The sequence below is a fragment of the Micrasema longulum genome, unplaced genomic scaffold (genome assembly GCF_059751315.1).
Source record: "Micrasema longulum isolate JH-2025_06_02 unplaced genomic scaffold, ASM5975131v1 h1tg000715l, whole genome shotgun sequence".
Lineage (NCBI taxonomy): Eukaryota > Metazoa > Arthropoda > Insecta > Trichoptera > Brachycentridae > Micrasema > Micrasema longulum.
The window spans coordinates 295,950-308,592 of record NW_028277911.1 but is presented as its reverse complement, the minus strand read 5'-3'; the positions used below and the strand labels follow the sequence as shown (position 1 = coordinate 308,592).

Sequence of the window (12,643 nt, the reverse complement as noted above, 5' to 3'; positions counted from 1 at the left end):
ACTCCGTTTTCATTTTACATTAATTGGTTTTATAAAGATTCCCTGTTATTAGGTATGTATATTATTTTTTTGCAATAAATTTATAACTAAACAAAATAAATACACAAAATTAAAAACAAATACTTAAGTTCGCAACGTAATGAATGTTTTATAAATTGTGGAAGCGATTGGATTCTAGTGGATTTGATAAACTCCATGGAGCGTTAACTTTAATCTACAATGCCGTATAGATGCTAAACAGTGGAATATAAAATAGGTGTACATTGTCGCTGTACTTTGAAGTGGCTAAGTGTAGACCGCGCGTCACTGTGTTTGACCTATTCTGATCTGCCTGGTTAGTGTCAATGGGCGTCGCCTCCTAAACAAAGTCTGTAACTCCAGCGCGAAACAGTCATTAAGACTCCGTGTAATAAGGGTCATTGCCATTTAAATATAGAATAAGTCATCATTAAAATAACAATATCGTCATTAATATAAATGATATATAATATATATAAATTCTTCACATTTTATTTTATTCTCTGAGTCCTTATAGTTTCACTCCATTGTTTCTGAAGTTCGTTTGTATCTCATGTATCCATAACACTCTAACGCAATAAAAATCGTAATTCGCTCTCATTTCCGCTACATACGATACGAACGGACTCCCGAAACGAAGAAGTGACACGGTAAAATATTTCAGATTCTACCCCCAATTGAACTTACTAGATTTCAATAATCCATGTAGTTATTTAATATACTTGTATCTTTCTTTATATATTCTCACGAGTAAAAATATTTAAAAAAGTTAAGTATTATGTGTCCTCGGCACACGTGTCCCCAGTGAGGAAACATTATTTTTATTATTAATAAATGTTTATAATGTTTATAAGGGTTCTCACTTAGGCCCTCTACTATTTAATGCATATACTTATGACATAAACAAATGCTTTAAATATTGTTAATTCATATCCTTTACTGATGACATGAAAATTTACACCTGCGTTAAATCTCACACCGACTGTGCAAAAATGCAAAAAGATATCGACAGACTTTTTCAGTATTGTAATCAAAATTTACTGGAATTAAATATTAGTAAATGTCATTCATTTTGTATTTCGCGCAAACAAACGACAATCAGCTTTCCTTACTCTTTTAATAATACCCCGATCTCTATAACTGATAGTCGAATTCGCGACTTAGGTGTTATTATTGATACGAAACTAATGTTTAATATTCATATTGAATCAGTCCCAAAAAAAACATTTAAAATGGTCGGACTTATTATGCGAGAATCAAAACCTTTTAAACATGCAGAGACATATGAAAAACTCTACAAAACATTTGTTCGTCCCCAGCTAGAATACTGTACTCCTATTTGGTCACCTTACTATAATGTAAGTATTAATAGACTAGAAAGGGTCCAACAAAAATTCTTTAAGCAGGTCGATTACCGGTTAAACATGAACTTTTCTAACCATGCTGAAAGTATGCAGTACCATGGAATAAACTCTCTTAAAAATCGAAGGATAATGTTGGACCAGTTATTTTTATTCAAATTAATAAATAATAAAATTGATTCTCCAAACCTACTTGAAAGACTTCCATTCCGTGTGCCATCTAGAACAACAAGACAAAATCTTCTGTTTTACACTGAAAACGCGTCAACAAACTATTTTAAACCATCTACAATACCTAGAATATGCGACCAATATAACAATATATTTACAGAGGCTAATATTTTTTGTGACAATGTATTTAAATTTAGGTAAAAAAAAAAATGAAATTTTGAGAGAAGCAGACATTTAATTTTATTATTATTATTAAATACATATTTTTTAATTTCGTTTCTTTTAAATTTATTATATTGAACATAATTTAAATCATTGTATTAAGTGTAAACAATTTTGTTGGTGTGTGCATGAGTTTCTTACACTAATATACAAAGAAATTGGCAATATATGTGTACATACTGTTTGTTTACCTAATAAAATAAATAAATAAATAATGAAAAAGAATAAATAAATACATATTCATGATATTTAAAGTGTTTGAGTAGATTTAATTGTTTTTATATTCACATCGCTACTTGAATTTTTTTTACAAAAAACGATAATTCTATCAAAAGACAAAAGAACATTTTGGAAAGACACCATAATTTTATTACATCCAAACTTTATAAAAAATTAAATAGACACCGGTAAATAAAATGTAAAAACAACAAAGATTGCAAAAATCAATGCCAAAACTACAGCTAGAAGCACAGGAGTCCGAAAAGCAATTAAATTGCAGCCATTTGGCCAATGTTTTTACTAACTTCTTTAATAGTCTGACAGAAATATTCGGTACATATTAAAATGTTCAAAAACAATCTTCAAATAAAAATATATTGATATACGGAAATATAATTAATCATGGAACATGGATTTGTACAAATATATTTAAATTAAAATCAGTAGTTGTTATATTCTTCTGTCGAAATATGAATATTTCTTCGTTTATCAATTTATTTGTTCATTTTTAACGCCCAAGCGGGCTTCTTAATTTTAAAAACTAGGTGGTACGTTTTCATTTAAAATTAAAAAGTGATAATTTAATTAAATTAAATTAACACAAAGATATAATTGACACTTAAATGATATAAATAAAATCACAAAAACAATGATGTGACTCAAACTGAAAATGGCTAAATTACACAATATATACATTTTTTACGTTTTTCAAGACCATACCGCGAAACATCAGGTAAACGTTTTTTTTTAGAATATAGAATTATTTTCTTTAAAAAAAAAATAGTTGATGTGAAAAATGTGTTTGAACTACGAAGCGAAACGCTTCGGACGCAAACTAGGGATGCGAATGGGTAGATGAGTTATAAGGGTTTGCGGAAGGAATAGAAGGCTAGTCTGAGACATTGAGGATTGTGTCTACTTTCAAATTTTTAAAATGAATTATTTTCACAAAATTACGCTTGAATTTTTTAAATTTTTTTAAATCACATAATAATTTAGAAATAATACATGTTTTTTTTATGCTACCCAAATCTACTTTTATACGTCTGGTAAATGTTAAAATAGTAATTTTTCTAAAAAGAGACTTTACTCTTGTGCTTTGAGACTTGAGTGACTTACACTGTTATAGTTAAGGATATTTGAAAAAAAAAATTAACACAGTGTTTATATAAACATATATATATTTAAAATAATTTCCAAAAAAGAAAAATCCAACTAATTAAAACTTGTCAACACTATTCCTCGGTACGGGTTTTCCCAGTAAGTACATTTTTAATTCAACCATATTATAATGTATTTTGTAAAAAAATAATAAAAAGTAATCTCTTTATCGTAATTTTGGTAATATCGTTAATATTATTATTTCACAGTGCTCTATACACCATAAGAGTCGATTTTAATCTAGAAGAATATGTCATGTTTTTTATTTAAAACATTGACATGAAACATTTTTCAGCACTGCGCAGCGCAACGCCTAAATATAAAACGTCAAACTCTGATACTTTTTCTTGTTTATCATTTTTTGTCTGAATACTTTGACAGTTCCACGATATCAATTTGAATTTAGAATAGAAGAGTGTAGTGTGCGGGCCCATCAGACCACGAGTGAGTTGAACCAGACGTCTTTCTCAATATCGAGTTAACCCTCTCGAGACCGTCTACTCTACCCCCTACTCCCTACCCGCACCGTCTGGGGTCTGAAAGGGTTCTCTTGTATGGAGATGGCGCGATATGGGTATTGAAAATGGCTGTTTGACGCGTTCAAGGTATTTTACTTGTTCTCGGATTTGAATATCTAGTCATACAGGATGTATTACGACAGACGATATTTATTTATTATACAAACAACAATATTTTGAGTTTAACTAAATATTTGTAGACAGAGAAAATATTCTACATTTAAGAGAATATGGAAGTCTAGGCATTTAAAAGGCTTATGATCTGTCGTTGGCTGGTTTGAGTGGCCACTTTATACACTATGTTATATTCACGATTCTGACTGTGTTTGAAAATACATATCTCTTTAATTGTACCATTTGTTAATCTTTGTGATCATTTCGGCGAATTGATCATGTCCAATCAATTTAATCCCAGTCCCAGTGAAAAATCCACTTCCCTCTCTTCTCAATCCAATGAAGAACATATTATGTACTTCTGGATTACTTTCTTTCAGCACAAAGATGCTAAGGCTACCAGATTTCAGAGAGCTCCTTCGGGCAGCTTTTCTCGTTTGACAACGAGCAAATTTTCCGTGTATGTGGGCACCGCCAAGGAGACTTATGTCCTCAGATGCGGTGTGCGGTATGTGGTGGGCAGGCTGTTAATCTTTGTGAAGTTACAAAGCTGAAACCTTCATTGATGTGGGTGAGATTCCGACTGGATTATTTCACCAACATACTATGCAACGCCTGAAAATATATTTTAATTTTTATACTTCTTGAACCAGCTGGATGAATAATAAATGAAAATTTTTTTTTCATGCAAAATGCTTTTTATCTCTGTTGTTATATCCCTCTTTTACACCTTTTTTTTTATTCACCAACCATACTTCTAAACACATCATTTATCATTTATCATTCATTTCTTTGTATTGTATTTTTTGAAATTTGTGTTGTTTAAATACTCATCTTTTTTTATACCAACTTTACTTCTATATATATACATATATATTTGGATAATTTATAAAGAACCATTTTAGTGAAAATTACCTTAAGGGCGCTGTACAATAAATAAATATCCCAGCACATCTTGCAGCTACAAAGTGCATAGACGAGTGAAATTCTAGCAACTTAAAATTATCAATAAATTTACATAAATAATCATTGATAATAAGCAAAGTAATAAATTAGTAAAGTGTTCATGTTTAAAAGTAATTTATAAAAAAACTGAACAGATAAAGCAGGGTTTAAACAGTATAGATAAGAAAACAGATAAAATTATCCAAAGGGTAGCTTTGGTAGATTTCGGGTAGTCACAGTCACACATGTGGCAAACACGGGCTGTTTTCTAAATTCCTGGAAGATGGTCCATATGTATGTTGTTGCCGAGGGGGGAAGATGCCTATTGTTCTTATGACTTTGCATCAATTTAAGTCAGTATTTTTTCGTTTTATAATGTGTACGCAAAATTCCCGCTCAATTTTTATTTTCAAAACACTGTTCAATCTTTTATTTCATTAAATTGTTTTAAAAAAATTTATGTTGTTTATTTAATCACGTTTTTTATAACTTCAAGGGATGTAAAAGTCTTATGAGGGGGAAAAATTGATAAAATAAATAAAAATAAAATATATTAATAATAAAAACTACTAAGGGCGTTGAATCCAGTTCTTATCTACAAAAGAATTGATAAATTCAGAATATTTTTAATAAAAAACGGATTTCAGTTTTCAGTTTCAGTTTCTTGATTTCATTATATATTTCCTTCAAATAATTACACATTTTAATTTTTTTTTACAAATAGTACGTAAAAGTATACTTCCTAGACCAATCCGGCATTTTATAAAATTGCTTTGAATTGGGGAATATCACATACTACGAAAACCGATAAAAATATGAAATATAATTTGAAAAATTAATTGTATTTTCAAAATCAAGGAGAAATGTTTTTAAACATAATTTTAAAAAGAAAATCGGTAAAAGAAGTGTCTACAAATACGCGACATGTTTGGCTTTGACTATAAAGGAAGTTCTAAAACTAATCCATCATTTAAAAAAAATATATATAAATCATTTTATAAGCGCTACGATTTTTTAAAGTTTTGTATTTTTGAAATAACTCAGCGTGTGACTCAGAGGTTCTTTTCCGGTTAATCTCGATCAATTTTTCCCATTGGTCTACCCACGGTAAGCAAACCGGAAGTCTTCCATAACTCTCGTATCATAGGTTGATTCATATGAACCAGTGGACGTCCTTCAAAGTAGTTCGTTTTTATTATTTTTTTCCCACATTTTCAGGAAACTTTAAAAAATTTAATGCTCCGCTTTTTACCGCGCGCAAAAAAACATTTATTGTATCCAATTTCTCGTAGGGCTGAAGTTCCTCATTGTGATATAAAGATTCGTAAGGATGTTCTATGGCCAATGCAATGAACCATTTTTGAGGGAACTTAACATTTTAAATTAACAAATATTTTTAATTCTTATTATTATAAGTATAATTATTACTATACATTTTTTTTTGTTCGACAGTATTTCATAGACCCTTATTAATGTGAAATTATTAAAAAAATATATTACCCTAATATATGAAATTCCTTAATTTAACATATTTTCGGTTACAAATGTATGTATTTTTTGCTCATGTATCTAGATTTTATTCACAGATTAACAAAAGCCACGTACGATCTTATCTACCGACATGTTAAACCATAAAGGTAGAAATTCGTTGACAGGTTAAGTAGCTAAAATAATTTATTATGAAAATGAACCTGGAAAATGGAGTACGACTAAATTAAATATTTATAAAGACCTAAATAAAAACGACCGAATTCCATAGCGAACAAAGGAAAATTATTTGTTATTTTTCGTTCGTAATTGCTCGGAAAATACCTTTATTCATTAAAAAAATTTAACATTCGACCAATGGAATAACGGGGAAAAATATTGTCGTTAAAAAACGTAAAAACGTGTTATGCCGTTATTATTTTTATTTCCATATTTCAAAATAATATAACGAATATGTAAATTCTAGCACTTTTAATTAATTTAAATACAAAATAAAACCATTTTGAGGTACAAAGTTTACGTTCATTCTCGAACGGTCCACAGTATTTTTCAAATATAAAATATTATTTTAGTATTACCTGTAATTAGACAATTTGAATTTTTCCCATAATATTGGTCTATTTTCTTCTCGAAAATCGTATATAATGCCTTATTTATAATAAAATATGTCCTGGGTCCTGATTTAAATATAAAGTTAACAAAGTTTTGTTTAATTCCCCATAAAGTAAAAATTAATTTTCCATACAAAAAAATGTGAAAATTATAACTCCGTTTTTCTGAACTTCAGTCATTCGGATTTCAAATATTTGAATACTTATCGGGAAAAAAAGTAAATGTTATAATAACGAATAAAAAAGTTTATTCCTCAAAGCAATTAACTTTGCTCGATACGTTCAATTAATTTTAAAATGTGATTCCAATTCGCTGTATTATTTCAAAAGCAATCAAAAAGAGAACTTCGACTTAATTTTGCATTTTTTTTCAAAACATTGCCCTTATTTAGTGGTTAATCCAACTATCTGAATTTCCACATATCCAGATAACGCCTGGCACTCATTTATCTAGATAATTAGAGTTTGACTGTATTTGTGTTCAAAACTATGGTATCTTTTTCGGTTATCTGGAACGGAACACATTGCGAAAATAAAACGGTATTTTTAGAAATACTATATATTATATACTACGGTGATGGTAGAGGTGTATTTAAGTATTTGCATGTTGGTGTAGGGAGTGTCCTGACGAAGAAACAGGTACGTCTTGAAACCGGTCTACTAAAAAAGTGGGTAAGTGGTTATTTACTAATATTTACTGTCATTAGTTAAAATGTTTGACCTCAAAGTTAATGTTAACAAATTACAACAGGGATGAAGAATACCTTAAATTAGGGAATATGGAAGTCATGGCCTTTACAGGGCTTATGAACTATCATTGGTTTGTTTAAGTGGCCACTTTACACACTGTGTAACATTCACCATTCTGCCCATATTTAAACATCTATATTCCTTCAATTATTTCATCTGTTGAAATGGCCACTTAAACCAGCCAATGACAGGTCATAAGCCCCGTTAATGCCTAGACTTCCATATTCCCTTCATTAAGGTATTCTCCATCCCTGTTGTAATTGGTTAAAATACAAAACATTCATTTAGGAGAAAGAGATGTAATCTAATTAGATAACTAAGAATGAAACACATACGATTTTCATAAGATGAAACGAGACAGTGGTTTTCAGGATATCGTTTCTTAACCTTGAGTTATCTTAGGTACACATAGACTTGAGGGATTTTTTTCACACAGCATTTTAAAGGTTAACGTTGGTGGAGTTGTAAGAGCTGGCTGGCAATATGGTCTCCTGGAAGTATCTGGTGATGTCCACATGCTTCAAATAAAATCGGATGTGGAAAAGGAAGAAGAAGAATAATTCTTCATCGTATCGTGGCCTGGTTGGGTTTTAAAGATGCCGGTGTCCGATTTATTTTGTGAGACTTTTATGATAAATATATTTATGGAGGAAAGGTGATTAGCTATGCGAATTAATAATTAAAATACTCACACTCAATTAAATTAATGAACATTATTAAGTCTATATTCGTCAGTAAGAGGGGTGTCCTATGGGAGCCCTTTCAGTATATTATATAGGTCGCGTGACTTAATTCCTTGTACGTTTGTGTATTACGCTCTCGTTTCGTTTTCATTGCGCAACTAAATGTGATTGAAAACTTTAATTAATGTCAGCTTTGTGTTACGTTCGATGTATGTGCTACAATTTTGGTAGATAGAACTTCAATAATATTTTTCATGGGGATGTTAGCTAAATGAATTGTTTCGCGTGTCATTACACGTGTCCATACGACATTGGGCGATTACAATTCGAAGTTCGTAGGGTCAGGCAGAGAAGATAGAACCCCATATCGCTCTGTCTTTGCATTCAGACCTTGTTTCTAATATATTTATTCATTTTATCATTACTTTTGACATGTCCACCTTCGAGTATTTTTTGGATTTTGCCATGTCATGTCTTTTTAAGTATTTCATAATTTTTGCATGGGTCAACGTTCGCATCGTGAATCTTTTAAGCCGTTCTTCCGCTGTCCATTTGAAGTAATTCTCCAAACCTACGCAGAACTCTTTTCTTGATTATTTATTTTATTTGTTTGACACTTTATATACATATAGAATATAAATATACATATGAGGGCGGGCATATTGCCTTAAGGCAATTTCTTCCTACCTACCCAAATCGTTCAGTTTGAGAAAATTATAAATACATGGACATATTGAATCTTACAGTTTTATAAAAAAATAAAAACAAAAATAAAAATAATATATAAATAAAAATTAACACCATACTATAAAGAGTGAAGAGGGAATGGGAAGAAAAGAAGAAGAATAAAGGAACAATTGAAATATTATGTCGATAATACTTATTTTAGTCTTATATAAATACGGATCTCGACATTTTTGTATATATTGAACATAGTTTTACAACACATTCGCCCAAGAGATCACATTACGACAGCATTTCTACTGTTTTTATCCTTGTTTTTTCAATTGCATACTTCGCTTCCATAATCTAGGGTTGTCATTGCGACTTCATTGTGAATAGCTGATTTTGCCTCCTGCGAAAAATAGTTTCCATTGACGCGATAACAACAGGAAGTTAACAGAATTATCTTAATTTGCCTAAAAATAACATAGAATTTTCTGTTTGAAAATGTGTATATTTGTACGGTTTTTTTTTCCAAAACATGTCTTATTATAAGTAACCAACAAACATAAATATAATCTTCATTCAAACATCCACATTTTCGTACTGAAAAAAACGATTTTACTTTTTAGACAATAAAAGTTAACTTTCCACTGAAATCAAGGCCATAAACGCCACCTTCACTATGACGGTATAGGTGAAGATATATTTCTTCCAAGCGGTTTTAAAGATACACTATCGACCCTGTATCTTTGCGTTTTGCGGTAAGTACATCGATAGCTATGGAAAGAACTCGTACCCCAACGGTACACATATCTAAGGTGTTCAGGAGAGGATTTTCTTAAATTAACGTTTATTTTGTTTTTAAATAATTTAAAGGTGTTTGCCGTGCTGCTTATGTATGAAAATACACGTTTCCAGTAAACGCCTTTACTTCCTTCTCTAAGCGGTTCTTCACTTCCGTATATTTTTTTTTTTTAATTTTCATTTTTAATTTCATTATTTTATACGTTTATATACATTACAAAACTGTTTCAAGACATACATAACACGAAACAAATTATATTCAAATTTAAATATATAAAGATGGTGAAATCAAAATACTTAGCAATCAAAGAAAAAGGATGCTATCCTTTCTGAACTTTTTTTCACTAATATGAAAGATGACGATATCCGAAGAGATACGGTTGAGTAAAGACATTGCTCTTCCTACTGACATTACCATCGGCCGGCTAGTTCTGCAAGCAGGAAGAGAAAACAGCTTAAGCTGCCTTTGTCTCAGGTAGTCATTAGAAACATTAAAAAAATACTTTCATTACACCTACATATGTTGATCGTAATACTACGGACTAATCTGAAAAAATACATTAGCAAGTATGCATTTCTTCTTTCCTCCAAACTATTGTAGCCAAGCATTCCCAGTATGAAGTCCAACGGGTACAACCATGGATAGTATCCGCACTCTCTTGAGTAAAAATACCTCAAAAGTTTCTTCTCAACCACCTCCAGCCTAACATAGTACTTCAATCCTTCGGGAGTCCAGATCAAAGATTCACACTAAAGTCTGCAAATCGTTATATACTCCATACCTGCATAGGTTATTGAATTAGTATACCAAATGTAGCTTATCTTAATCATATGTGCCACTTAAAGCAGTCAATAACAGGTCATAAGCCCCGTAAGTGCTTAGACTTCCATATTCCATGGTCAAAAATGTTTTCCCTCTCCGATGGAACAAATGAAAAAAGTAAGATCCATTATTGTTTTTTTCAGTTTTTCTTATGTTGTTTTTACTTTTAACTTAATTTATATACTTATGTTACACTGCTGCACTTGAATGTATAGCTAATAAATGAAAAAGCCCATAGGGCGTATAAATAAATAAAGAAAACAAAATTTAAAAAAATCGGTTCCTCGAAGAGTTAAACAAAAAAATGTTCTCTTATAATTTACGCGATTATTTTAATTTTGGGGATATTTTCATTGAGTTGTAAATAGCTCACTAATAAAAAATGGAAATCAAGTTGGGATAGAGTAGGGTTCGAACCTCGGATATGTGATCTGTAAATCTGTACCACTAGCCACAGAACCATTACCCGATTTAATTTACACTTTGTCCCAACAGCATTTTGAATTCCCGCTGACAATGTCTAGTTTGTTAAAGTTAAAAATAAACAAAAAATAGCATTAATTCAATAGATATTCATATAACACACAGAATTAATTTGATTAATTAACTTACTTTTTTAACAAGTCGCTAACAGATCCAGGCGGTTAAAACATTAATTTGATTGGTTTAATTAATTACACCCGCGTCACGTGGCTTACTAATCAAAATAAGAGTTCGCGCGTTCGAGCGATCCCGCCAAAATTCGTAATTAAAACTGTTGCGCTAAGACGCGACTCTATTGGCGGGTGCAGTTATTGTAGCGAGCAGTGACGGGTCGATAGTTAGTCTGTGACATGCAACAGAGAAGAGTGGTGAAGGTAGACTGAACTAGTGACGTTTCAGTACCAGCAGAGGGGGGCTATTAGTGGTAGGTACATATGCACCCATGTCAGGGGAGGTAAACATTGTCAACAAAATTAACTTAAATACAATATTTTTAGTCTTTCATTTTTTTATAAACAGGAACGAGATTCGACCCCCCAGGGCAGAGGTCGGCAAACTGCGGCTCTTTAATCACTTGACCGTGGCTCACACAGCGCACGTTTCATTGTCATTCGATTTTTTTCGTCTACCGGTTCTGAAGAAGAACTTTGAGGATATTGCCACTGAAAGTTCCAACACGTGGCAAGAATATTGCAAATTCTGTCATTAAATGCATGAAAAACCCATATTAAATTCAATAAAATTGTTTCAATGATGCAGATGGGGCAAAATGTTTTTTTGTTTCAATATTTTGAAGTCAAAAATTAATCACTTAATACTTCTATACCATTGCATCATTCGACAAGACATTTCCCAAAGAAATTTTTTCATGATCAATATTATCATTACAATTTAAGGTAAAGCTTTTTACCATCGCCAATTTTAAGAATTTCTAGTTGAAATTGACAGCGAATACGCATATTTTTTGCTGCTTATGCACGTATTTTATTATTAAGAAACGTTGTGATCAGAAGACACAGTAAAAAAAAAGGAATTTGGCTCTCAGAGCAAATCTTAATTATTTAACTGCTAATTTTTGTTTATTTTGACTAATGAGTTTACCGACCACTGCTCTGGAGTGTTATTAACATTAATATATAACAACATAGATGAAGAAAAAAATATAGAAGGAAAATATAAGTTAAAGCATTTACAGGGGTTTAAACCTGTGTTTGGCTGGTTTAAGAGGCCTTTTTTTACACTGTGTGATATTGACCATTTTGTCTATGTTTAAACATTTATATTCCTTAATTTTTTTTATGTTTATTTAACAATTCTTTTGCTGTAACAACATTAAATAAAAGTAGTTAATAACTTTTAAATAAGCAGGGCTACATGCGTGGTTGTAGGATATATCATATGATTAATTGAATTGGCATTCACTTCGTGACTCACCTTTATTGACTATGTTTCCTTTGCAGTGTGATACTAGATCTCCCTCACTCCACTTGCCACCTCCGTAGATACAGACCCGCGTCTATTAACACCCTCTTAGGCAAGTGGATGTCTTTTCACATACCGAATCTTAGGTTAATTATTGTAACATTCATTTATGTGCTAATTTTTA

At 31.0% G+C, this 12,643-nt stretch overlaps 1 pseudogene across 1 annotated transcript in view; it reads right to left on the bottom strand.

Annotated features, from left to right (window-relative positions):
* Nucleotides 1-11,400, bottom strand: part of LOC148279504 (guanine nucleotide-binding protein subunit gamma-e pseudogene) — a 36,686-nt pseudogene extending 25,286 nt beyond the window's left edge. The window contains exon 1 of the transcript XR_015822856.1: nt 11,167-11,400. The product of XR_015822856.1 is annotated as a guanine nucleotide-binding protein subunit gamma-e pseudogene, transcript variant X1 (transcript). The remainder of the gene's footprint in view (nt 1-11,166) is intronic.
* Nucleotides 11,401-12,643: the final 1,243 nt, after the last annotated feature.